Source organism: Peromyscus californicus, unplaced genomic scaffold (assembly GCF_007827085.1).
Source record: "Peromyscus californicus insignis strain IS unplaced genomic scaffold, ASM782708v3 Scaffold_3__1_contigs__length_106647218, whole genome shotgun sequence".
NCBI lineage: Eukaryota > Metazoa > Chordata > Mammalia > Rodentia > Cricetidae > Peromyscus > Peromyscus californicus.
The window spans coordinates 79875483-79903015 of NW_026294551.1; the positions used below are offsets into that span (position 1 = coordinate 79875483).

The 27533-nt window shown below is 39.5% G+C and overlaps 1 protein-coding gene across 4 annotated transcripts in view; it reads right to left on the bottom strand.

Annotated features, from left to right (window-relative positions):
* Positions 1-27533, bottom strand: part of Atp10b (ATPase phospholipid transporting 10B (putative)) — a 239522-nt gene that overhangs the window by 118353 nt on the left and 93636 nt on the right. The window contains exon 3 of one of the 4 annotated variants that reach the window (XM_052758458.1): positions 19379-19446. The exons of 2 other annotated variants lie outside the window; for them this stretch is intronic. The gene's annotated coding sequence lies outside the window, so the exon portion shown is untranslated. Of the gene's footprint in view, positions 1-19378; positions 19451-27533 lie in introns of all 4 variants that reach the window. One more of the 4 variants, XM_052758457.1, reaches the window with a different exon arrangement.

Consider the following 27533-nt stretch of genomic DNA (forward strand, 5'->3'; position numbering starts at 1 on the left):
TCCTGACTGCACTGGAGGCTCGGCTTCTTTGGAAGAACATGGAAATGATTTCAGTGAGATCCACTGGAGCAGCATGCAGCCTGACAACAGGACATGAGCATATCTACCTCTAGTGATTCTTAGCCAACAGATATTCTGCAATTTCTGTTTCTATTCTGCCACCCTGTTATCTGGGTGATGTACTCCAAATCTGAAGGCAAGAGATTAGTCCTTAAACACAATGACCTGGGGTAGTCTACTTGTAATCAGACAACAGAAAATTCATCTTCAAGGCCATTATGGATTTCCTGAAAGAACTTGCTGTCACGTGAGAAGATGCTCCAGAAGGCAGGGTTCTTGAATCAATGAAATGGTTGGAAACATAGGATATATTTGCATGCAAAGGTAGCTGGGTAGAAAACTAATGGGGAATTGAACAAATGGCTAATATTTAGCATCAGAAACTGTTCAAGATAGAAGGCATGATTCCTGAACAATAGTATTGGCAATTCAGTGAATCAGAGTTGGGTGTCTAGAGGCAAACATGGATCCAGAAAGTTCCAGAATAGGCAATTAGGAAGCTCTACCTCTCATCCTACCTAAGAGCTTTCTGAGTAAGGAGATCTGGGGACAGAGAAGACACTTACCCAGTTAAGCAGTGCAGAAAAGTTGCTACACAACAAACCTGAAGGAATACAGTCTCCTACATTCATGTGTCTGCTCTCTGTGACTGCCTTGTCCCAATTTTCCTCCCAACTCTAACCTTGATTTCCCAGCTACCTTTCTGATGAAAGATAAAAGATCAGGGGAAATTAAAAGACAATGCAGCCAATCTTTCCTTTGTATGAGACAGGTAAAATGAGCTGCATAATTTCATTTTTAATATCCCTGCAGGCAGAAATGTGATTTCACTTAAAAGTTGCTTTATAGATTCTTTTGGTTTGTTTTAACGGCAAAATAATTAAGTTGTGTCTAATTAAAAGAGAATAAATTGCTCACAGAAGTGGAATGAATCAGTGCTTAGCTGAAGGGTGGAAAAAATTGTTCAAAGTTCATAGGGCTATAAGCAATTAAAAGACAAGAGTCCAGATTGAGTGGCTCAATGCACCATGTTCAGACATACACGTGGAACAAGGTACACACTGACAAATATGCCCAGGAAAATCTGAGGTGGGGGCAGCATGGAACAGGAAATTTGGGAACAGCCTTATCAAGGACTAATGAACTAGGTACCTGTTTCAGCACAAAGAACATGGGGCCAGACCTGTAAAGTGAAGTGAGAAAAACTGCTGTAGGATAGCTGCTTCCAGGGGTTCCTTAGTGAAGAAATGTACTGTGATCAAACACTAGAGAGGAAGATAGAGGAAGAATGGAAGAGAGAGAGGGGAAAAGAAAAGGATAAAGGGGAGGAGAATTATTTAGTAAAGGCATGGGAAATCATAATTAACATAATAGCTATTGGTGACTATTGGCAAAAAAGTGAAATGCTCCTTTAAAATATATATGATATGCTAATAAGATGTAATATCCTTCCATGTGACTTTAAAACTGTTAATAAAACTTTACAACATATGGTTGTTGACCTCAAATGATATCATTTGATTGGGAGGAGCTGTCTCCAGGTTTGGGACAATGTAAGGGAAAAGATACAAGGAGGACCATGAGAAAGACAGGTAGGAGAAAGAAATACAGCAAGTATTGACTATTACAACCACAAACCAACAAGGGAAAAATCAATCTCCTAGGAATTCCAGAAGCCATAGGAGAAGGGAAGTTGGCCTTTATTAGGACATGGGATTAGGGCTCACCCTGACCTCATGGAGATCCTTAGGACCAATGTAAGCCAAATCAAGCTGCCTGGTTTATTCATTGTACTCATCAGCTGTATGACCCTGGGAGGTCCTCACATGTACTTTCTGGGCCGTAATTCCTTCTTCTACAAGACAAAGGGATTCCTATGGACTGTGTACATTTCTTGTATTTTCACTCAGGTTCTCACAGTGACCTGTGTCTTGACACCCTCATCAGAGTCCTCCCCAGATCACAGCCTTGGCTCTTTATAGAGGGAAAAGGACCTCACAGGACATTGTTCTTTTTCCAGAAAGGAACATGTTTTCATCCATTTTGCTTTGGTTGAGTTACTCTGCTCTCATACATGTTTGGGGATGGACAGTCTCATACTTTGAAATAAGCAACTAAACTCTCACAGCTCTATCCTCTCTAATTATAACTAGATTGATTTTTTTTTTTTGAGACAGGGTTTCTCTGTGTAGCTTTGCGCCTTTCCTGGAACTCACTTGGTAGCCCAGGTTGGCCTCGAACTCACAGAGATCCGCCTGGCTCTGCCTCCCGAGTGCTGGGATTAAAGGCGTGTGCCACCACCGCCCGGCATAACTAGATTTTAAAATAGCTTCCAAATTCTCATCCCAGCACAGGGAGGAATCTTAAGAAGACTCAGCTCTTTCTAGACTTTGCCATGTGGATGCCTTAAGGATGCAAATCTCAGTTTGCTGCTTTATCTGTGATATCCATCCTTCACATTTTCAGGGAATGGCAGAGTACTTTCTGTTTTGACTCTGTGGTATTGAAACATTTTCCAAGTCCTATTGATCCCAACCACAAATGCTTGCCAGTTTTGGCTATTCTCTGGGCTTACTGCTACCACCGACCCCCTCCCCCTCTCTCTCTCACACACACACATCACACCAGGATATGCTCATGTCTTGTCTTAGACATGAATATTGAATATTTTCACTTGCTTGAATATTTTCACAATTTGTTCTCTTCTTTATAAGTAAGTTTACTCACACCCAGTTTGTTCTTCAGTTAAATCAGAAAGACATTATTTAAGTGTGAGTCTATTCATGCCATCACCTTGCTAGGTTTTCTTGGCTTTGAATTTTTCAAAATAAAATATAAAAAAAATAACTTTAAGACTTTAGCATAATTTACAGAACTTTCTACCACATATAGCTTATATTCCCAGCCTTCTCTTGATTATCTATCATTCACACTCTAACCTAGCCATAAGGATATTCCTCTCCTTTTCTTTTGTGTACATCTTTTCCTCAGTGTCAACACCAGCCTTCTGGACCCCTATGTCAACTGCCAATGCTCATTTATGTTTATTCTCCTGAAAAGTATGATTGGTCCCTCATATGATTTATAGTACTCTATCCTTACCCCATTTTAGCTCTTAGTATTGTGCATTCGGCTATGTGCTTATCTGAATTGAGGACTTCTACATGTCAGTCACACTCTACCCCAGTGCCTCCTGGGAACAGTCACCATTCTACCCCAGTGCCTCCTGGGAACAATCATCCTTTTACATCTTCCTAGGTACAGTGATCAGTGCTAAGAAGCACTAGGTTGTGTGATGAATAAAAACCAATAATTTGTACTTAACAATGATTTAAAAACTTTCAAAAAATCCTTACTATTCGACTTTCCTCCCCAAATATTCCTTTGAGGTCAGTTATGTCTGGGTGACAGTGATTCTTCTTAACATGGGAACAAAACCCTCCAGTGTTCCTCTTTAAACTCGAGACTTTGACTTCCCTTGGGACCACATTTTGGGAGGATTGTGAGAAACATTTGGAAAGAAACAATCCAGAGATCATAGTCACTAACATCAATAAGCTACATGTAATTCATTTGAGTAATAATATATGGTACAGTTTCATCAAGGACCTGCTCCCTAGAAGTTTTTAATGTTGTCTCTCTTGACACAACAAACTTAAAATTAATTTTCTCCATTGCTGATACCTTTTATAAAGCATTTAACAAAATTAATCTTATTACTTCTGACCCATGGGATCACATCAACTAAGAGTGACTGGAGTTTTGAGATAGAGGAATTATTTGGGAAGTGTTTGTGACCTGTCCTAATTGCTCAGGATTATAAACCTTTCACTCTTGCTCAGGGTTCCAGTTAAAGTACTCACAATAGGATGGCCCTTGAGTCTCAGTGAGCTCCTCCCCAGTAGACCCAGAGGATGATTCATTGATCACAATTCACAAGCTTTCACTGCTTCTTATCTTTTATTTCTCATATGCCTTTTCTATTTATTTGTAAACCTTTAGTTCTCTCTTTTCTTAGAAATGGCTTAATATTTGAATATACTGGAACTGAAATAGACTAGGGCAGTTAGAAGAGCTTCAGAAGTAAGTTTGCACTTGTATTGAATTATCATAGAAGATGAGATTGTGGCTTAGAAAGTGTGAATGTGGGTAAGTCTGAAGTTGTCCATATTGTGCAGATGAATCTAATTGCCCTTTATTCTGGAATAAGATTAATGATAACATATGATATAAATTATATATATTATTATATCTGTATAGGTGTATATAATCTTGCAATGGTAATAAAAATGAAGAGAGTTTAGAAGGTTTTCTACAAACCATTGGCAGAAAGACAATGAGCAATAGAAGCAAATCATTCCCTTACTCACCGTGTACACTTTGGCTATTGTTTCTTCTGCTTATTTTGAACCAGAATTATCCCTATGTTTATCTCACAGTCTGTGATTACCCTAGGGGGATTTTTTTTTTTTTTTACAAATAATCTTTTATGTTACAAAGATAAATCAGAGTTCCTTCACATGAAGTTCTCCTTTAAACCTATAAAACCTATAAGATCCTAAAAGAGGGTCTATACAATTGAAAAGAGAACCTGACTAAGAATCTCCTATGATGAGATCATAAACCTAGCAACAAAAGAAGAAAAGAGATAAAAAAGAAATATCAAGGAAGTATAGAAGACTTTACCCTTTGAATACTCCTCTGGCCTACATGGCAAGACTCTGTGAGACAGAGAAAGCACAACATCATGAATTTATCAGTAACCAGCAGCCTGCAAGAAGATAGGCTAGACTGCATGATGGAGCCTTAGGGATGATTCATAGGCCTCCAGCAAATAGATCCTCTCAAAAACACAGTCTCAAATGCTTTAATTTTCCCCTTTCATTACAGCTCCAAATGTTGCCAGAGATCCTGGGTGTCTGAAATCCACTCTGATTACATTTTAAGGAAGGTGTCATTGACCCCATGGCATTTCCTGATGCCCAGGGGACTTGGTATCCAGTTAATCAGTTTTAGTGTGTTATGAAAGCTTCACTGATTAATGGCACAAAACCAGCAATCTCTCAGCTTATTTCTCTGATATAGGAAATTGAAATAAAAGTAAATAAACATGTGTAGGTAGCTATATTCAACTGTCTCCCCTCCCCTCCAGTAATTTCACTCTGTCCTTTCATGGAGGGGTGAATTGGTGAGTAGAAATGTATTTCCACATTTGTAATTCCTCTTAGAATTGCTGTTGTGGGGATTTGCTGACATCTCACATTTCATATAGAATGGTTTCTGTAACAGGTGCTTCCCAATTGCTGAGGCCCTAAATGTTGTATCCAGACAACATTTCTATCTGTAGACCATTAGTAGGGCAAATGACTTTGCTGCCGACCAATGTGAGATGGATTACTGCTGAGCACATAACCATGTGAGGCAGTTTCTGATGGTAGCAGAAGGTATGATGGGTTTGGAGTATGAGACATCAAAGGGTGTGCTGATAAGAGAGGTAAAATGCTATTTTGAGTCAAATCTATTCTTCTTATCTGTTGTGCAGTTGTGGCTCTTAGACATGTCCTCCATAGAGTTAGAAGACCTGCCCAAAAAGGAGTATATATCCTAACTATGGTTTATGTACACAATGCCAACCAATCAAAGCTTGTGAATTATCTTATAAAGACCCTTGAGAGACTGAGACTTAGACAGCATCAGGACAGCAAATAGACAAATGTTACATGCCATAGGATAGGACAATAGTCCAATGTATGCAATAAAACTAGACACTTGATAGGTATGGCTTTTTAAGTCTGTACAGATGTATGGACGAATAAATGTTGAGTTCTTTGATAATCAAACTAACAACAATAAAAGCAAGTAGGAACACTTTTCACTTCTTGTCAAACATAGAAAGTAAATTCAAGGTATATTAAATACCTTCCTGAAGGAAAAAAAGGTGATTTAAAACAAATGAGAGTAGCTTTATAATTCTGAGGCATGGAAGAAACTCTAAAGGCAAAGACATTGGTAATTTGAGAAAGATTGATGAACCTGAGCCACATTAAAATGTGTGTCTCCTGAAGAACATGGAAAGATGAACCAGGGACTGGGAGAGGATGCTGGTAACATTAGCATGTATCCAAATTCAGAAAAGGAAATAATCAATAACCCAGGAGAAAAAAAAAAGAATGATAGAAGCAGAAGGGGAAACTCATGTGGCTTCATACAAAGTTATTCCTAGCTTCTCTAGCAATCAGCAAATTAAAACAATGAAGTTGTAACTGTCACACTACCAAACTGGCAAACAAATGAATTTTAGATTTGGCAAAGATGAGGTACAACAGATACTTTCATTTGCAAATTGTTATGACACATTTGAAAGCAATTTAACTTTATGAAGGCAGGTTGAAAGTACATATGCCCATGGACCCAATGTTTCTACTTCTGGATGGGTACCCTGGAGAAACCTGTACAAATGTGTACAAGGAGACATATTTGGAAATGATAATTCCATCACCATTTGGGAATATTAAAAATGCAAGTGTCTGTACAAGATTAGAAAGAAAAAATAAATGCTACCATATAAATAGAATGGGACGCTATATGAAGATAGAAGTAGACCATAGGGAAAAAAAATAGCAAGTCTCACTAAGAGTTTTCATTTTCCTTTAGGCACCATAGCAAACACTGTGGATATTAACTTGCAGTTTTCCTGAAGACCGTGATGTGGGCACTGTCAGCATCTGTGTTTTACACATGAGCAAAATAAGGTATAGAGAAGTCGAATTACCCACAGTTCTCTCTTACAGTTGCTAGTGGCAGAATATAGCCATAGATCAGCAAGTCTAACTCTAGAAGTACTACTTTAAACACTACACTTGCCTCAGCAACAAACAAAAGTATAGTGTTGGATTCAATATTCAACTAGAAATGTGACGTATGGAGTATGGTTCTATTTCATTTAGTGTTAGGTTTAGCTTATAAGTGGTGAAAACAAAGTATTATGATATACAACACTTTGAGAGGCTGGTGATCTAAGGCCCATGGGGAGGTCCTAAGTCATGAGGGATCCAGATTTCTCTGTCCCGTTATCCTTGGCATTGCTGTTTAATGTTAAGAACCAAAGGGATCTGGGAGTATCATCCATCGGTCATATTCCTTCCAAGCAGGCAAAAGAAAGAAGGGAGGGCAGGCAAATGTACACCTGCCGCATGGTCCCCCTGAAGATTTAAGGAGAGGCCTCATGACCTACAATCTTTAATCTCATTGGCTGTCCCTCTGTTTAAGAAAAGTTGGAGTGTATAGTTCCTGAGTTAGATACATTGTTACCTTGAATAAACTCTATGTTCAATGTAGAAGAAAATAAATATTGAGCAAGTAATTATGTTTCTATCATAAGTATCATTCATTCATACATACATATATATATATAAACAATACATGTTTCAAACAAACTATATATTGTTGATATAAAATATTCCTTTAGAGTTCATACTTAAATAAATGTGTATGAAAATTAATACTAAATTTAGGAAAATACTTATGGTTTAGAGAATGAAGAAGAAGGGATATGTGATAAACCAATTGAAAAAAAATCAAACATAAGAATGACATGTTAAAATGTTATCAGTTGGATGGAGGTTTAGGCTTCTGTGTCTCCAGGGAGCACATGTGTACCCATGTTTCTCCATCTTTTGTATAATTTACTCACTCTTTTTCTCTCTATAGAAAAGAGTCTTGATCCCAAACAACTGATTTCCCCTGTTGGAAGTTCAAGCCCTCGGATGTGAGATTGTTCCAAAAAATGAAACTTTTTTTTTTTTTTGCAGAACACCTGATTTACAGTAATAAACTTGTTGAGATGCTATCAAACATCACAAACTAAGATAAGCTATTTGTACGTATTAGCTTATTTCATCCTAGGAAGAATCCCTGGTGTTAAAACCAATCTTTTTTTTTTTTTTTTCTGTACAGATGAAGAAAGCAGGGCTTGGAGAAGTCAAGAATCCTCACTCCACATGGGCAGGACCTAGGCTAGAATCCATACCCAAGAGGCTTGAGAAACTGACTATGAAAACATCACATTGTACTGTGACCTTGCAAGAGTGTCATTTGATGCTAGGATACAGTGGGGAAGGCAGGGTGCTGGGTCTAGAATGGAAGAGCAGGCTAGCTTTGCCCTGTGTTTGGTGGAATGTTACTTTGGGAAGGCCACAGAAAGCTTGGCTGAGGTGAAGGAGAAAGCAAGTGAGGGACCACTCAGAGAAATATTAGAAGTTATAGAAAAAAAGGAAATCTTTTACTAGTCATGGTCCTGCCTCTGCAGGGCATAATCCAGGGAGGTAACTGAGCTGGAAACACCTGCCAAGAAGGGTGTAAGTTGAGGCACTTCAGTGCTCAAGTTGAAAGTTGGGCGAAGGCCAAGGCATTAGTCATACTTATATACTTTTCTTAGAGTCTGTGCCCAAGTAGTACCTACAGAATAGCAGTCTAGCTGCTCATCTGACCTTATTTTACTTTTGAGACAGGGTCCCCAAGCTGGTTTGACACTTACTCTTGATATAGCTTGGGTTGGCCTTAAACTCATGATCTTCCTGTCTCAGCCTCCCAAAGTGCTGGGCTTATAGACATGTGCTACCACTCTGGGCTTGCTGAATTGAACCAAGATGGGTTATCAAATAAAAAGAGGGACTTCTAATGCTGGGCAGGGATAGTAGGAGAAGGTTGCACATAAATATGTTTAATGCAGCCGGGCAGTGGTGGCGCATACCTTTAATCCCAGCACTCGGGAGGCAGAGGCAGGCGGATCTCTGTGAGTTCGAGGCCAGCCTGGGCTACCAAGTCAGTTCCAGGAAAGGCGCAAAGCTACACAGAGAAACCCTGTCTCGAAAAACCAAAAAAAAAAACCAAAAAAAACCAAAACCAAAAAACCAAATATGTTTAATGCATAGATCCTCCAGCGCTCTCTCTCTCTCTCTCTCTCTCTCTCTCTCTCTCTCTCTCTCTCTCTCTCTCTGAAATCTGGCCATAATCCTACACAGCTTCTCCCTTTCTGGACAAAGAGTTGATAAGCAGCCCAATTCAGGCTTGCAGTCTCCTCTTTGTAGCTGAAAGTCCAGCCCCCTGTCTCACCCTCATGATGTAGCTGAAAGTTTTCCTGTGTCCTGCCTGGCCTGCAGTCAGGACAAATCTCTCTCACCCTCCAATCCTGCAGCTGTTCAGACCCAAATAAACACACACAGGCTTATATTATTTAAAACTACTTGGCCATTAGCTCAGGCTTACTACTGACTAGCTCTTGCACTTAAACTCAGCCCATTTCTGTTAATCTATATGTTGCCACATTTTCCGTGACTTTACCTGTGACATTACATGCTGCTCCCTGGACAGCGGGCTGGCGTCTCCTGACTCTTCCCAGAATTCTCCTTGTCTGCTTATCCCGTCTATACTTCCTGTCTGGCTACTGGCCAATCAGTGTTTTATTAAACCAGTGTACGAAAGCATTATCCCACAGCACCCTCAGGCCTAAGAAAACCTGGAATTATAATTTACTTTGATCTAGCACCTTCTTGGAACAGGCTTGGTCATATGGTTTAGAACTCCTTTCTTTCCTTACCAAACATATTAGGTCAAGGGATTCCCTTTATTTCTTGAAAACAGAAGGATGTCTCGCTTTAGGATCTGTGATGGTCTTCATGGTAGCTATAACTGTCCCAACATTCTGAGAGGTGAAGAAAATGAAAAGTTCCTTCCCTTTAGGACCCTTGTCATGCTCTCCGTAATGGTCATCTCTCCTCACAAACCTCTTTTTTTTGAACCCAAAGGCTTGCTTTCTCCCCTTCAGGAACTCATTGTGGCTACCTATGCCCAACTCTCCTAAAAAAGCCAGTCTAGGGGTAATTCATCTCAGCTTCCTTTCTAGTATCTACCTTCTTTTAGTTGTAACAGATACACAAATAAAGAGCCACCATTTGGGAAAATGTCCTCAAATTTCTAACAAGGCAAATAAAACCATAAACCTACGACTAGCATTTATTTGGTTCATCCTGTGTGCCAGCCTCTATTAAGAAGATTAACTTTAAAACTTAGTGTTGCCTAGCATAGTCTAATCATCATCATCATCACCATCATCAAAACTTTACAATGAGGAGACCTAGTCTTAGAAGGGTCAAGTGATTTCTCAAAGACCAAATTGAAAAGGATCATTTAGGATTGAAATGTGTGTTTCTTAAACTCCAAATTCTACAGTTCTGCTGTCTCTAGAAAAAGCAAGAGAGCTACTGTAATGACTATCCTCCTTTCCTTTTAAATGCTAGGTTGCAGCATCTACAAAAGGCAGCCAAGGAACAGCCTTTCTCCTCGAGGAAATATTCTTCAATGCAACTCTTCCCAAAGTGCCCAGGCTCTAATGGCTACTCTCAACAGACTCCAGCTGCAGTTCCTAACCTATTCATTTCCTGCTGGCAAATCTATTCATGTAATGTGAGCTTTTATTTCCCATTGGTGTGAGGTTGCAAATTGCTATTAAGCATATCAAAACTTTGCATGCCACAAAATACCAACATTAATCATGAACGTAAGTAAAAGGAAAAATAAGCTTCTTAAATATCTTCCTTTACAGACACATATTAAGGAGCAAAAAATCAAATATTGAATGGTAAGGATGTATCATAATTTTTAAATTTCTTTTTTAAAAGACTTTTAAAAAATCCTCTGAATGCAATGAAGTTTAAAATTAAAACACTGGCTCCCTTTCCTAGAGAAGCTCTAACTAGTTTCTTAAGCATTCTTCTTCACTCCAGGGTCCTCTGAACTGAATTCAAATTAAAGTTAACCCACTTAAAAACTTTTCTTATGAGTCAATATATACCAAAGCCTCAGCAATCAGGTTTTGGCCAAGAAATCTTGAAACTTGTTTGTGAAATAAAATACTCTTTGCAATTCCTAGCTCAGAGATGCTTTGCTGGTTCCTTTTCTGTTTGCAGCTTTATCCTGAGTGTGTGGTCCTCTCTTCCTGAAGAGCCTGAATCACCCCCTGCTCGTGCTGAGAAGTCCTTCCTGGATGCCATACCACATCTCTTCTTCATTTTTTTCAGAGGTATTGGTTTTCCTTTCCTGGGCAACTATGTAGCTTTGGCAGAGAAGCATAGGATATGCACACCCACTTTCAAAGCCATGCAATCAAAACCAATTCCATCTCATGACTCAGCCCATTGCCCTTTCTTATGATTGTTAATTACGCTGGCTTGGTGCCAGTTCACTCAGCTGAAAACTGGCATAAGAGCTGCTTGCAGCAGGTAGGCCAGTTGTAAATGGGGTTTCTCAGAAGTGTGTGTGCACCAACATTATGTACAAACAACACAAAACCAAACCAAACCCTACAAGCAAACTAGAGCTAGGTATGGTGATGCACACCTTTAATCCCAGTACCTGGGAGGCAAACACAGCCCATCTCTGTGGGTTCCAGGTTAACCAGGGCTACATAGTGAGATCCTATCTCAAAAGAGAGACAAGGTAGATGGGGCACTCAACAGTGAAAAGCTCTTGCTGCCCTTACAGAGGACACAAACTTGAGTTTCTAGCACCTACATGGTGGCTCATGATGAACGCTAGTTCCAGGCTATCCTGCATGCTTTTCTGGCTTCCATAGGCACCAGGCATGTACATGGTACACATACCTACATGGAGGCTAAACACTCATTCATATAAAATAAATAGTTCAAATGTGAAAAGTTGGCAACTGAGGCTTCATGGGCTGAGTCTGTGGACATATATTGCTCTGTTTAAACCATGGCACTGACTGATTCAGAACATACAAAGAATCATGAATAGGGATGTTTTCTCCTTATGGAAGGTTAAAATTTCTGGAATAATCCTAATGGTTCTTTTGCAAGACTTATTTTTTTATTTTTATTTTTACATGTGAATGTATATCTTTGTATTTGCCATATGTGTATAGGTGCCCTCAGATGCCAGAAGAGAATGTTGGATTCCCCAGACCTCAGGTTACAGAGACTTGTGAGCCCCCTGTCTTGGGTGCTGGGAACCAAACCTGGGTCCTCTGGAAGAGGACTCTTCAGCTTTCTAGTCTCCATGATGCTAGTTCTTATAATATAGTAAAATAAAATTTTGGGCTATAAAATGGGCTCTGTTAGATCTCCAGTGTGGCCATGCTTGGGATAAAGCATATACGTATGTCTCCTGTATGCCCAAGTTCATTGTCATAAATGTTAGAGCATAAATGAAGAGGTGTAGTTCTGGAGATTGTTCAGGAATGCTAAAATATAACCATGTATTCCTAGTGGAACTTATACAATTAAACTTTCAGACACTGGTTGATTTGGGTTAGTATATGTTATTTTTCAAGTCTCATTTGACTGGGAGACAGATAAGAACTAAATATGAGAACCAGGTGGAAGAGGTAAAGAGCTGGGGACACTGAGCTCATTTAAGGCCACCTTCTAGCTGTGAGCGAGTTCACAGGCCAACCTTGCAGAGAAAATACAAGGAGCCAAGAGACCAGCTGCATGCTTACAAAGTCTTCTGATGACTCTCAATTATCTGACTCCACCTCCTTACCCACACAACTGATATCTCTGCTCTTGAATTCTCTGAGATGCTCCTCTTAACTTTCAACATACCATATTTATAAAACATCAAATCCAGAATCTGGTTTTGATCTGTTTTCCTATAATTTGATATAGCTTACCTCATTGCAGATAACAGCACTGCCACAGATTGGCTGAGTCCTTCTTAACCACTCAAGACCTCAGGCAAGATCTTTATGTGAGACTAACACTAACACTGACTCAGTCAAGGGGCTGTTGTGACATACCATTCTAAAGCATTAGAACAATTGCTACCCCACACATTCAGTGAGTGCCCTCCTCTAAGTGGTTATGAACTAAATATACTAGAACACACACATGTTGGACAGTTCATGGATTCTAAGAGTCCATGAATCTGGGCTAACTTAAAATAAAAGCTGTTGTTCATACACAGAATGGGACCTTATTTCCTTTGAAGATTGTATCACATGGAATATCATCCATACAAAAGCTTTGATCATCAACATAAAGGCTTGATAATGAAGTTTAGCCTATTTTTACCTTTTCCCAGCTAACCCAGGAGAAATAACTATTAGGTTTCACCCATCCATCCACTTACCATAATTTGTTCCTCTTTTTCTTTTCCACTGTGATGTCCCAGCACAGTGTTGGCTGACCGTTAGTGCCCTACCAAACCTACCTAACTGTTAGTTACTACCTCAGGTGTCTCAAAGGAAGTGAAATGTTCATTATAGAGCAAGTGGCCTTTCTGTTAGCAAGTAGGCATGTCAATACACAGGGAAAGACTCAGGGATTTAAAAAAAAAAAAGAAAGACAGACATAGGGAACAGGATTTGCCATACCAAATGGAGCAAATCTTATTTACAAATGACCTCTAACCCCTGAGATCAGCCCAAATAAAGAGGCATCTGTCATCTTTGGGAACATCCAATATTCTTTACCCTGACAAGGGCCTCCAAAGACTACATTCCATTTCAATCTAATTGGCTCCATGCCCTTTTCCTGCCTTCTCTAGCTATTCACAGCAAGCTAAGCTATCTAGGGATGGAAAGCCAGCTTGGAGATGTGCGACACCTTGACAGCAGAATCAGGGGATGGAGGCAGAGCAGGAGCACTGCTAATTGGAGTACAACTGAGTGCATCGATTTCAGCTTCAGAAGGAGCAGGTTCCACTGCTGGGCCTGGAATCTTGGAATTCCTGCTGGTGCCTGTGTTTAGCTGAACTTTCCTTTGATCTAGATATAGCAAAAAGAAAGACTTTTTTTTTTCTGAGTTAGAACAGTGGCCACTATCAATTTTTCCAAACCACAAATGAAAAAGTGCAAATGTGTGAAACCAACTATCAATGTTGTGCTCATTCTCAAGAGAGCAATAACAGGGAATTCCTGGCTGCCTGGGTGTAGGAATTGTTTGTGCTTCTCCTAAATACTCATCAAGGGTACACTGAAGCTAAAGCACTGGTATGGAAACTGATGATGTAGTTAGTTAGTATAGGACGTGTAGATGAAGTGCTTGTCTCACAAAGCCTATGTTTTGATGAAAAGATAAAGGGACATAAATGCTATCAGGCTATTTTTAGTTTTGCAAAGGAAGCCAGCACAGCAGAGCAACATGATAAGATGGCTGCCTAAACATGTGCTGAAAAAGGACAACAACAGACACATTAACATGGACAGGGTGGAGGGAAGCTCCTGAAGTGTCAACCCTTCCCAAAGAACTACAGGCTACTAAGGGATGCTGAGAACGGGAGAAATAGTCTATATATGTATGCAACAACAGTTAATGAATAAAGAAGACATGAATTTGAAAGCAAACAATGAGGGATATATGGGCAGGTTTGGAGGGAGGAACGGGAAATGATCTGACTACATTATAATCTTAAGAAATAAAATAATTAAAAAATAAAATGTATAAATATTAGAAAGAAAGTAATAATATTGTAATTTCTGGCAGATAATAATTATGTAAATTGAAATAGAATAGATTATGAATAAAAAACATTTTCATTGTCCAATAAACCATTATACCATTTTCTTGTTTGTTTATAACTTACTTTCCACTACTAAAATTCAAATTAAACAAAGGCAAGGATTTTGGCTATTAATCTTTTGTTTTTTAGAATGCCAAGACAAATCCTTTGCATGCAGGAGGTAATAAGCACCCACTGAAGTAATGAGTTAAGCAAGAACACCTATTCATCTGACTTGATGATTAGAGAGTTTAATGATTGAAGAAGATGATGTCTGATCTAGAAGAGAAGGAAAATGAATGACCATGAGACAGATGAAGGATTATTTACAGAAGTATAATTTGAAGCTAAACAGGAGAAGCAAGGTATAAAGATAGCTCGAACATACAGGAAACAAATGTTCAGCTTATCATACTGAAGTCATTCTTCAGCGATCACTATGCTGTGAATGAATGTCTATGACCTTGGAGAAGAACATTCTCCATCTAGCCTCTGCAGCAGAAGTCAGAGCAGTGCATGGATGTCCAGTCTTCTTACTTAGCTGCAGTTGCCTATTCTGTATCACAGACTTACTGTAGGATTCCCAGCTGGAGAGTGTATAGGTCTCATAGTAACAGATCATTCTGAATGTCACATTTCTATGAAGGGGTAAAGGGAGGCACATGGTAAAATCTGTGACTCAGAATTTTAACAGCCTGGAAATTGAGCCTTTGAACCACAAAATTTACTTTTGTTTTTTTCAATGACTATAGTATGTGCAGGCAGGAAAGGAGAATGGGAGTATTTTGGAGACAGATTACATGGAAGACTTATGCCTATCATAGGGTATGGGTCTAGGCAAAGGTTTTTCTTTCTCCAACTCCCTGGACCATTCCAGGGAATGTCAGGAGGGGCCCCCTGAGATGAGGAAGCCCAGCTCGGTATGATGTCAGTTCTGTGGTCTTACTAAGACTTTGCTTCATGTGGTCAGCAATGTTCTAGTCTGCTCCCGATGATCCCTGTGTAGTAAGCCTACTGTTTTCTGAACCAGGGAGACACTTGGGCCCTTTCTTTAGAGAAGTTTTCTGGCATCTGACCCTGGTTATGTGGGCCCAGAAGAGAAGCCCAGGCAAGACCATTGCATAAGCAAAGGTAAGACAAGTGCCGACATCAGCAGATGCCCGCGTATTTTTAGAAAACACATTTTCATCTTCAATTTACACCAGTCCTGGAGCAGAGCTAAGTCATTACAAAGTGTGAGTCTTGTTCATTTCAGGCCCGGATGGACAGCTTGTTTTGTCAAACAGACACTGTGTCAGATGCCATCCCTTGGGTGGGTTACCCTAAGAGGACTGTGTGAATTTGTTTCCTTCGAATTCCAAATTTCCTTCTTCACAACAAGTGGAGTGGCTTCCTCCTATTTCAAGGGAAGACAGAACATTGGAAAAAGAATTTGAGAAAAGAAAAAGCAGAGTGAGAAAGAAAGGAACTAGAAAGGGCCATTAACATGAGTTCTTCATTCCTAGGATTCCTACTGTACATTAGCATAGGGCACTGAAGGCACAAACTCTGCGCTTTAAAAACACCACAGGGCTGGGTATCTCTAGCTCCATTTTCTAAGAGGAGAACTCAGACCCATCCCTGATGGGATGAGGTCTCACAGGTGTAAGTGGTGGAGTTTACACAGGCCTATCTAACTACTAAGTGCAGGCATTCTGCAAATGCTTGCCTGAAGTCAGGGTATGCCAGGAGGAATATCTGTACTGGGCTTTGGGTAGCAAAGAATTTTATCTTGTCCCAAAGAAGCCTAGCCTTTGCCCACACTTCTGGGAAGGAATCTCTCAGACCTTAGAATTTCATGCTGGAGAGTGTTTTGTTTGCCTGGAGGTGTGGGGTCATTCCAGAGGGTCTAACAATGTAATTTAGGGTTGGGACTTTGGGTCATGGGTCAGGAGGTATTAGCTCTTCCTCCAAGTGGAGCTGGATTCTGAGATCAGGTAGGTGGGAATTTGCCTATATTTTATTTATGTAATGGAGCCCCCAGTAGAATCTTAGGATAAAGCCTTAAGTGAACATCTCTGGTTGACAATGTTCTAATATATGTTATATATGTGGGTGCTGTGAAAGAAATTCTGTGACTCTACGGTAGAGGGCATTGGGAACTGCATTTTAGAGCATTTGTGGACTCCTCTCCTGTTGCCTTGTCGCCTGGCTGATTTTAATTAGTACCCTTTCCATGTAATAAAACCTACTCTCAGAGTAACAGCTTTCTGTGAGTTTTGAGACTTCTAATACTATAGAAACTGAGAGAGGGAAGTTTTGGAAGCCACTAACTTGTAATTGGTATCACAAGTGAAAGTTGACCGTGGGATCTGTTCCTCTAGCTTCATCAGCTCAGCGCCCCGGCTGGCAGCTTCTGTCTCTTGGAATGAGGCAGTCCCTTGTCTCCTTGTCTAAGTAACAAATGCTTAGAATGAGCTACCACTACACACTGGTCCAACAGAGTGGTGGGGCTGGAAGGCCAGGATCCTAGCCTAGGACAATGAAAATGAGACAACGTCTTGGGATGGGAGTAGAACTAATGAAGTGGGTTATAGATGTGGCAGGCACAAGCCTCCAATCCTGGTCATATCTCTGCTGCTTATTTGTCAAATGCTTTTCTAGGGTGGGGGTGAGAGGGAGGTATCCTTGTCTCACTTTGTATATCTATAACATATAGACCCTGAATTAAGTTCTCATCAGGTCCCCAAAGGCTCCAGATTGTCTAGGATTTCATGGTTGTGTCAACATGCAAAAAAGTCCCCTGGAAGCTTATGATGAAAGGTAGACATTTGTTCTTCCATTTGTTGGATACTGTTTGTTGCTGGGCTGGGCAGCTCAGTTGGTTAGATAGAACATGTGCTCACACTTATTGTGACCACAGGCCTGAGCCCCACTGAGAACAGTTTACAGCACAATTCTTCCTGTTCTTCTCATCAGCTTTCTTTCTCTTGTTTGTACCTTGTGATCCACCTAGTGCCAAGCTCTGTATTAGCTAATACAGATTCCAAAGATGATCGTGATGGAATTCTGCCCTTCAGCAATAGAGGGAAGTTAATGGAGCTAGAAACTATGTTGTGTCATATACACAACTAAACAGAATAGCTAAAGAAAATAAGAGCTAAATGGGAACAGAGGTGTAAAGAGAAGTTTGTGGGGTTGAACAAATGACCCAGAGGGTAGTAATGGAAGAAGTACAGCTGACAGGTCCTATGAGATTATGCTAGACTTGAAATAAGAATTTCTAGGAGTAGACACAGGAAACACAGTCTTTACAGGAACAACAAGAAGAAAAGAAAGGCAAAGATATTAGAAATATAGAGTATGTTGGGACAGCTCATTGCTAGAACCATAGATAATGAGAAAGTGTCAGGGAGATTGAAGGGGCTAGAAAGTCAGTGAACTGACCAAACAGCCTTGTCTATCAGGCCTAGGTATTTCCCTCTTACTCCATAGATATGAAGAATCTTGAAGAAGAAAGGATGAGGCTACACATTCTTTATCCTTGTTCCCATCTGTGGATCTTTAAATCAGTGATGAGTCTGATGATAAGTCATGGTAATAAGCAGAAATAGAAAACTTACAGTGTGCAACAGTAAGTGTTTTATGCATAAAAATGTTTTGAATATAATTTGAAGTCCCAGCCCTAGCACTGTGCCTGGTGATTTGTGTAAATCCTACAGTGCTGACAGAGACCATCATGGATTCACTTGTCCTTGTTTTGTAGATGTGGAGAACACAGCTAAGAGAAGGGGTGTGTGCAGTGCCTAAGCACCACAGATCAAAGGACCAGGACTATGTCCCTAAGTTTCAAATATATGCTTTAAATGTCAACATTCTTTGACCTGCTAGCTCACTTTCTTGTTATACTGAATGAGGAAACCTCTCTCATCTCATTTTATAGATGAGAAATATGAGACAAATATAGATGAAGTAATTAGTCCAAGGATACTCAAGCAGATGGAAATTAATTCTTTGGCATCTGAATGTGCTTTCCTCCATCAGATGGAGCTATTAGCAATGAATACTAGGCATAGAGAATAAAGCTGCTGTATATGCTTAAGCTTGAAGTAGGTAAATAAGCTGAATAACCCCCAAAAGATTAAATACAAATGGCCAATAAATCTATAAAAATGTTCAATCCTGACCCATCAGGGAAATGTAAAATCAAATTTATGCTAAGTTCTACCTCATCCTAATCAGAAGGCTATCATCAAGGAATCAAACAAGAAACTCCATTGGGGATGCAGCAAATAGGGACTCAAACACTATTGGTGGAGTGTAGCTTAGTGAAGATATTAGGAAATATACATATATATATATGTATATATATATAATATGTCTGTCTGTCTGTATATATTATATATACATATATATACATATATAATAGAATACTGTTTAGTCATTAAGAAGAAAGAAATGACGTCCTTTGGAAAATGAGTAGAACTGTATATGATCACAGAAGGCCAAAGAAGCCAGGTCCAGATAATAAAAAAAAGTCAAGGATCTAAGTTTCTAATATAAGAAGTAGAAAAGACCAAAGTAAATCTGTTTTAATATAAAGAAGAAAATAAAGACAAATGCAGAAATATTGATAGTTAATTATTGATATGAAATTGTTAAACTCCAAAATTGTTTCTTTGAATAGATTAATGTGCTTTGTAAAATAAAACAAGATCCAGAAAATAAAATACTGTTTTCACCAAGCTCTCTGCACTCTTCAGTAATGGAAAGGTAATCGGAGAATGTTATGAGCCAGGGGCTGGTGGTGGCAGCTCACCTTTAATCCCAGCACTTGGGAGGCAGAGATAGGCGCAGTTCCACGAGAGCCAGGGCTACACAGAGAAACTGTCTCAAAAAACCAAAAAAAAAAAAGTTATGAATTTCACAGCAATAAAATTGACAACTAACAATAGACATAATTCTTTGAAAAACATTAAATGGTAAAAATTCACCCTAAAAGAGAAAAAAATACTAGTAATCTTATACTAGTTACAAAATTCAATTTAAAAAATCTTGGGGCTAGAGAGATGGCTCAGAGATTAAGATCATTTGCTATTGTTCCAGAGAACCTAAGTTTGGTCCACAGGGCTCATACTGGGTGGCTCACAAGCACTTGTACCTCCAGCTCCAGTAGATTTTTCACCCTCTTCTGGACTCTGTGGGCACTGCCACACACACAGTGTACATATCCACCCCTACACAAAGACAAATGTCCACATAAATAAAAATAAAATCTCCCTAAGAAGAACAGGCACAGATAGCCTCACTGTGGGTTCCATGCAACACTTAAGGTGAAGTGAGATGAGTCATATACAAATTCCTTTAGGAAATATAAGAGGTAGGAACCTTCCTCAAATTGTTTAATAAACTCATTATTACCAATGCATCAAAGGAAACTGTGTACCAATATCCCTCATGGACACAGGCTAAAATCCCTAACAAAATGTTATCAAATCAAATCTAGTAAGATACAGAGGGGTTGGGGATTTAGCTCAGTGGTAGAGCGCCTGCCTAGCAAGCGCAAGGCCCTGGGTTCAGACCTCAGCTCTGGAAAAAGAAAAAAAAAGATACAGAAAAGGTAGTAGATTATGGCCACTAAGGAACTATTCCAGAAAAATCAAAATAGGATTTAACATACAAAACTCAATTTAGCTCATCACATTAAAAAATAAAGGTACAAATCCAGTATCATTTTAATAGATTAAAAAGAAACTTTTGACAAAATTCATCTTTTGTTTATGAAGAAAAGTCTACAAACTAGTGATGGGTGGGATTTTTAAAAAATTATCTATTAGTATTGGGTGTGTGTATGAATTCCATTGAGCGGCACATGTCTGAAAGTTAGAGGATAGCTTTGTGGAGTTGGTTCTCTCATTCTCTTTATGTGGGGTCTAGGGATTGAACTCAGGTTGTCAAAGTCACATGACAATTGTCTTACTTGCTGAGCCATCCAGCCAGTCCTAATGGACTCTTTCTCACTTCATAAGAATACCTTAGGAGACTGGATTTCAGCCAATAGCATACTTTGTCATGAAAGGCTGAATGTGTTCTCCCAAGATCAGGGTTAAGACAAGGATATCTTCTCCCACAACTTTCATTGAACCTTGCATTAGAGGAATTAGGCAGTACAAGAAAGTAAGACACATTATTAAAGGTGATATGTATTTAAAAGGGAAATGTAAAATTGCCTTGATTTGCATACATTGTGAAAATATATATTGAAAATCCTAAAATGTAGTCAAACTAACAAGAGATACAGTTGTCAAATACAAGGTCAGTCTACAAAAATCAATTATATTTGTGTATACTAGCTAAATGAAAACTAACATTGAATTTACATACCCAGGAGCAGTATAATACAAATACCAAAGGACAAATGTAACTAAAAAATTCAAGTTCTGTTACTCATCATAAAATATTGATTAAAGAACCAAAAGATGGGGCCGGGCGGTGGTGGCGCACGCCTTTAATCCCAGCACTTGGGAGGCAGAGCCAGGTGGATCTCTGTGAGTTCGAGGCCAGCCTGGTCTCCAAAGCGAGTTCCAGGAAAGGCGCAAAGCTACACAGAGAAACCCTGTCTCGAAAAACCAAAAAAAAAAAAAAAAAAAGAACCAAAAGATACTTAAATTAATGGATTAAATTAATACTTAGTTAATGGATTAAATTAATAGCTATAATATGTTGATATATAGTCAATGATATCCAGTCAAGGCTTCAACTAAACTTTTTGAAATATGGTGTCAAATTACAGTTAAAAAGCATATGAATTTCAAAGGACACTAACCAGTCAATACAATTTTGAAAGGGATGATCCTTGACAACTTAGTCTCTGATTTTAATAGTTACTGTAAGTATAAAGTAAGACAGGGAATTTTGTATTAAGCACAGATAGATCAATGGAATATATTAAGCAACACAAAAGTAGGTCTTCACTGGTCAGTTATTATTATTATTATTTTTACCAAAGGTGCCATGCTAATTCAGTGGGGTGTGGTGGTTTAAATGAGATACATCCTCTCTAGGCTCTTGATTGCACTACTTGGGGATGTTATGGAACTTTAGATCATTGAGTCCTGCTCGAGAAAGTACGTGACTGGGGGATGGGCTTTCAGGGTTTATAGCCCCACTTCACTTACAGCTCATTCTCTCTGCTTCATATCTGTGGATGAAGATGTGACCTCTTACCTTTCTGTTCTAGTTGTCTGCCATCACACCATCCACACCCATCATAGACTCTGCCTCTGAAACTGCTAGCCCAAATAAACTCTTCCTAAGTCCCTTTGGATCATGGTGTTTTGTCACAGTTATGAAAAGTCACTAATGTAGAGGTTGGTACTGAGAAATTTGGAACTGGTGCTGTGAAGGAACTGACTGTGTTGTTTTTTTGAGGGCCATGTGAAAGACTTGGGAACATTGGACCAGAAAAGTGGTTGACTACTCTAAGCAGAGCTTTATCAGAAATTCTTGCAGTTGGCTGGATGACAGTAGTGCTGAGAATAATTGAAACCATAGCGGTGCAGCTCACGAGGTATCAGAGGTAATGAAGTCTCTATTAGCCACCAGTCTAGAGGTCATTCCTGTGACAACTGTCTTGCTTGAGACTAAATTAAAAAGTAGTGGACTAATTTCTTTGGTGGCATAGTTATTACTGATAATTCATATGCATTTCCACAATGAAAAAGAGCAAGTGTAGCAAAAAGAAATACAAAATATACAGCTTGAGGAAAAGACAGCAGGATGTTTAACATCACAGCCAAGGCATGAGTTGAAAGAGACTGTAATTGTTAAGAGGGGTTAGTCCTACTAAGTAGAGACTTTTTACTCTATACCAGAACAATGGGAAGAGTGGCTTTGCAGCAAGTCCCCACCTACCTAAGGTTTCCTGCTTGTGAAAGGCAGAAACTCAAGGGGTTTTGTTCCTAAAAGGCAACTGCATACAAAAGGTGTGATTAATATGATTCAAGGGGGAAAAGGTCCATCCTGAGCTGGTAGTGGAACTTGATGGTATCATGCACATGGTACTGGCTTTGGAGGCATAAAGGATGCAAGAGCGATGTAATTATGTTTTTTCTTCCAAAATTTCAGAGAGCTACTGAAGCCATAAAATATGTTACTAAGAATAATAAGAAAAAGAGAACGACTGGGAAACTCAACAATGTGAATCCATATCAGATATTATTCTGAATCCATTCATAGTTGTTTCTAAAAAAAGGCAACTCCCTAGGGATGGAAGGTAGATCTGTGGCTTACAATAGCTAAGGGTAACGGAGAGGATGCTGACTGCAAAGGGTTGGGCTTTGGTGATGGAAAATTCCTGTCTTTATTGTGAGGGTGTAAATCTAAAATACATAAAAATATGAGTGGGGGTAGATTAGATCAAATCACATTATCCTCACATAATAAATTTTGCAACAGTAAATAAAAATATGTAAGTAAATTTTATTCTTTTCTATTTTGTCCCCAGTTGGGTTATTCAATCCACATATGTATGATAGAGATGAGACTATGGAAGTTTAGCAAAGATGACAAAGCTCAGATTTTACCCCTGCCTTCTTCCTACACGTATGATAGGCCAGCAGTGTATCTGATTTTATATTGATACCTTCAATTGTATACGATATGCACTCAGGCACATATCCATGTTCATCTGTTTGAGAACTATTGGTGGCTCCTCCTGCCATTCCATCTGTTCCCAGAACGTATGCCCAAGAGAATGCACAGGTGAAAGACATGAACAGTGATAGTCCCTCCAGCTTTAAACCCTTTAAGCCCACTGAAAGTGAATCCTGTGTTTTCAGACACCCATTTTTTACAGCATTGTCCCTAGAGGCAATCAAATCTTAAGTGTCCGGGGTTGTAGAAATAAAATCGTGCACATATATGTTTGTCAACTAAAAAGATTTCCAAAGGTAATTTAGACCAAAATTGGTTTTTTTTTGTTTTCAGAGTCAGCTGTCAAAGCTCATTCTTATATGCACTACAACTTGACTGAACTTCAAGGAAAACCATAAACGTTCACAGACTGCAAGCTATTCTGTGCTTGTCCACCTTTGATGGAGAAGCTGCTACTTGGCAAAGCATTTCATTTCATTATGGACAGTTTCCCAACTATGGAGTCATGTTGTGACCACCATTTATTGGACAAACCCACATGGAGGGTTTGCGAGTTTTCCAATTGCGGGTTCTCTAAGTATGTAAAGAGTTATCTGGTCTCTTTAGAACACTAAATATTGCCATCACTAACTATTTTCTTCTCTTCTGTAATTGGCCTAGAAATGGCCAGTGCCCTCAACCCCAAACCTGTGTTGAATTAGGCAGTTTTACTTTGGAACCACCTGTCCTCAGCTTACTTAATGCAAATTATTGCAAAATATGAAAAGCTTTTGAGTATCAAGAGTTCTTATAATATTTATGTCTCTCCCAATTTGTCTCTGCAAGAACAATTAGCAGTAGCAAGAATTTTTGGACCTTTAGTTGACCCCATCCGCATTCTGCTGTCAGTCAGCTTTGGAAAACGTACCATCCCTTGACAGCTCTTGACTGCTGTGGCTCTTATCTCAGTGGGATGCGATAAGCTCATGGAGTAGAAATGGCTTCCCTGAGGCTGGGCGGTGGTGGCGCACGCCTTTAATCCCAGCACTCGGGAGGCAGAGACTGGTGGATCTCTATGAGTTTGAGGCCAGCCTGGGCTACAGAATGAGTTCCAGGAAAGGTGCAAAGCTACACAGAGAAACCCTGTCTTGAAAAAACAAAAAACAAAACAAAATAAACAAACAAACAAACAAAAGAAATGGCTTCCCTGCTCCTTGCTCCCCTTCGATTAGGGAGCTATTCAAAAATACAGAAATGATCGTTAGGAAGTTGTGTGTTGATTCTGCAGACAGTCTCTGCTGCTTCCAACAGTGGACTGAGGCCTCTCTCAGGCCTGTGTAAACAGGTCTCCTGGAAGCAGTCATGCTTTATGAACTGTTCCCAAGTAAGCCCATCACCAGCTGTCAGCCTCCAAACACTCTTTTACCCTGAAGAGCAAGGAAGGAAAGACAAATAGCTTTGAAGAGAGGCTTCTGCAGACTTAGCAAACAGAATGGCTATACAGAATACCCTGATGCCTTATTGTACTAATGCCATTAGTCAATACATTTAGCCTTCATAGAAGTCCAAAGGAAGAATTCTGACTCTGCCTTCAGTTATCTTCAGGGATCATTTATAGAGGTCTAGCCTTATCTAGGAATATGTTAGCAGAGAATATCTGTAACCTAGTTTGTACGTTACTATCATCAGGAACAAATACAGTTAACTGATGTAGCCTACAAAGAATGAGGAGTCATTGATTAGTTAAACTTATTTTGTGCTTTACACTTCGAAAGGTCTTTTCTATTCCTATAGTCCATTTGAGCCTCTTACTATTATTACAAGCAATTTGAAGCAGACAATGTTGGGGGATGGGGAGATGGTTAAGTGTGTAAAACTGTTGACTTGCAAGCATGAGGACTTGAGTTCAGATTCTCAGCACTCACATAAAAGTCAGCTTGCATTCCCATCATTTGGACAGATCCCTGGAGCCCATTGTCTAGGCAGGCTAGCTGAATCAGTATGACTCAGGTTGAGTGAAAGGCTCTGTCTCAAAAAAAAGTGACTGAAGAAGACAGCCAATGTTGACCTCTGATCTCTTACATCCATACACACACACACACACACACACACACACACACAGAATCTTAGCTACATTTAACCCTGATAAAATGCCATAGAAGTTAAGAGAGTAGCTAATGATAGCAATTAGAGACAGGTCTGGTGTCTCAGATCTGTCTGGTACATTGACAGCTCAGGGGTCTTTTTATAAGCTGTTTTCTATAGACCATTATTATAATCATCTAAATAACTCTTATTTCCAAACTATTTATTAAGCATTTACTAAGTTCAAAGCTTTGGGCTAAGTACTTTACAAACCTTATTTGTATACTGAACCATCATAATAAGCATATGGAGAAGAAATGCAGCTATGAACATGGAGTTTTCAACAATTAGATACTTGCTTGAGTTGTCATTTTCAGTGCATGATGGACTGATATATAATCCTGAGGAGCTGATGGTCTCTGACTCTGGGTTTAATAAGGCTAATGATAGCTAATGATATCTACTTCTGGTACCTGGAGGGCTATCTAGCCTGGGGACCATTTGTACCAATGGGAAGGAAAATCTCTTGAGATGCATGACATGGTGATCCTTCTCTCATACTAGTAAATTGCAGGGCTGGGATTACTATCTAACCCTGTGCACTTCTAGCTGAAGATGTCGGAACAATGCTACACTGTACACTCATGATGCTTGCCCCATTACCCAGACTCCCACAACTAGTCACCTGAACAAAAGAAGTAGGACTTGATGAGAAACACTTAAATTGTGCTCTTTGTAATTCTCACAGGGCTGGATTCCTTGCACTGGAAATATGAGCAGCAAGGAGTGAAGGTTTGCTGGTGATAAAATGGTAATAGCTACCTCATGTGCTAACGTTCAGTCATTCCATGGCAGGTCTTTACACTTCACTTGTTGAGAAGTAAATATTAGCAAGAAAATTAATAATAATGATGATGACAATAATAACAACAACAATAATGATAGTATTTTTCAACTCCCTTGTTATCCTGAATTCAAGCATCATCATTGCAAAGTGCAGTTACTTTCTAAAAGTGGAAATTGGGACAGAGTGGTCTAGTGCCTGTGCGGATGCTCAGGGAAAGAAAAAAGTGAAGGCTAGTTTGGGGTGTCAGTAAGGGACTTCTGGGACTTGCTTTTATTTCTAGCTGGGTTCATTGTAGACAATCTGGACACCTTGTAGATACCTGGTGATCTGTGAGTGACTAAGGTATAATGATATGACTTCTGATTGACTAAAAACAATCTACATTTTGACAGATTCTTCAAAGCAATCCCTTGGGGCCCTGAAGTTATTACCTGCAGATACATCTAGCTAAAACAGGAGGGAATAGAATGAAGTGCTGATCAACAATGATAATGGTGGTGATGAAAGAGATGTGGTATATGTTAAGTTTTTTCTCTGTGTGTAGTGCTTTGCTGAACACTTTATACAAAGTGTTTTAATGAATCATGGTCACGGCTCTTTAGGGCTGGCACTTTTATTTCCCCCAGTTTCTAAATACTAGAACTAAAGTTGATACTCTAAGTGTTAGACAGAAAAGTTCCTCTTTGCAATGAATGGAATGAATGCAGAGACTCTTGGCTGCTCAAGGGACTGAGAATAAAGGGTAGTTGACTGCTTAGCCCTAAATAAGACATTTATATACTACTCCCTCTAAGGCTCATCACATCTAGGGAACGTCACAGAAAAGGAGGTGGAAAGAATGGAAGAGCCAGAAGATAGGAAGAAGTTCTGCAAAATGCCATCTTCTGGGTGTGACAGCCATCACACTCATGATCTCACAGCAGCTGTGGCTGTCACACTGGGCCTGCACAAGACTGGCTTTATCAACAGCCAGTAATGGCCTAGGGAGAGGCTCTTGGAGGAGTGGGGAGCAGAGAAGGTCATGTGTAAATGTGTATTGTTTGTCATGAATATGGCCATGTCAATGATTCCAATGCTTCAGATCCACGGGCATTGGCAGTCTTCCCCGGGTTAGCCTCAGGGAAATGGCAAGATGTCTCCTGATCTGTGTGTGGAGGTGTGGAGGTTGACAGTATGTGCATAAAGCATTGACCACAGATTCTTTCTTCCAGATATTTCCATCCTAAGACTGGTCCTCTACAGGGACCACCTACAGGGATAAGTTAAACCTACTTTCTCCATTCATCTGTATACAATAAACCTGCCTCCTCCATCCAATTGTATACAATAAATGTGCTGAATTTCCAGGCTGTTGCTGGTGTATTCATCAGAATGCAAGGCCTGCCCAATCCCAGCTTTTCTGTGTGTC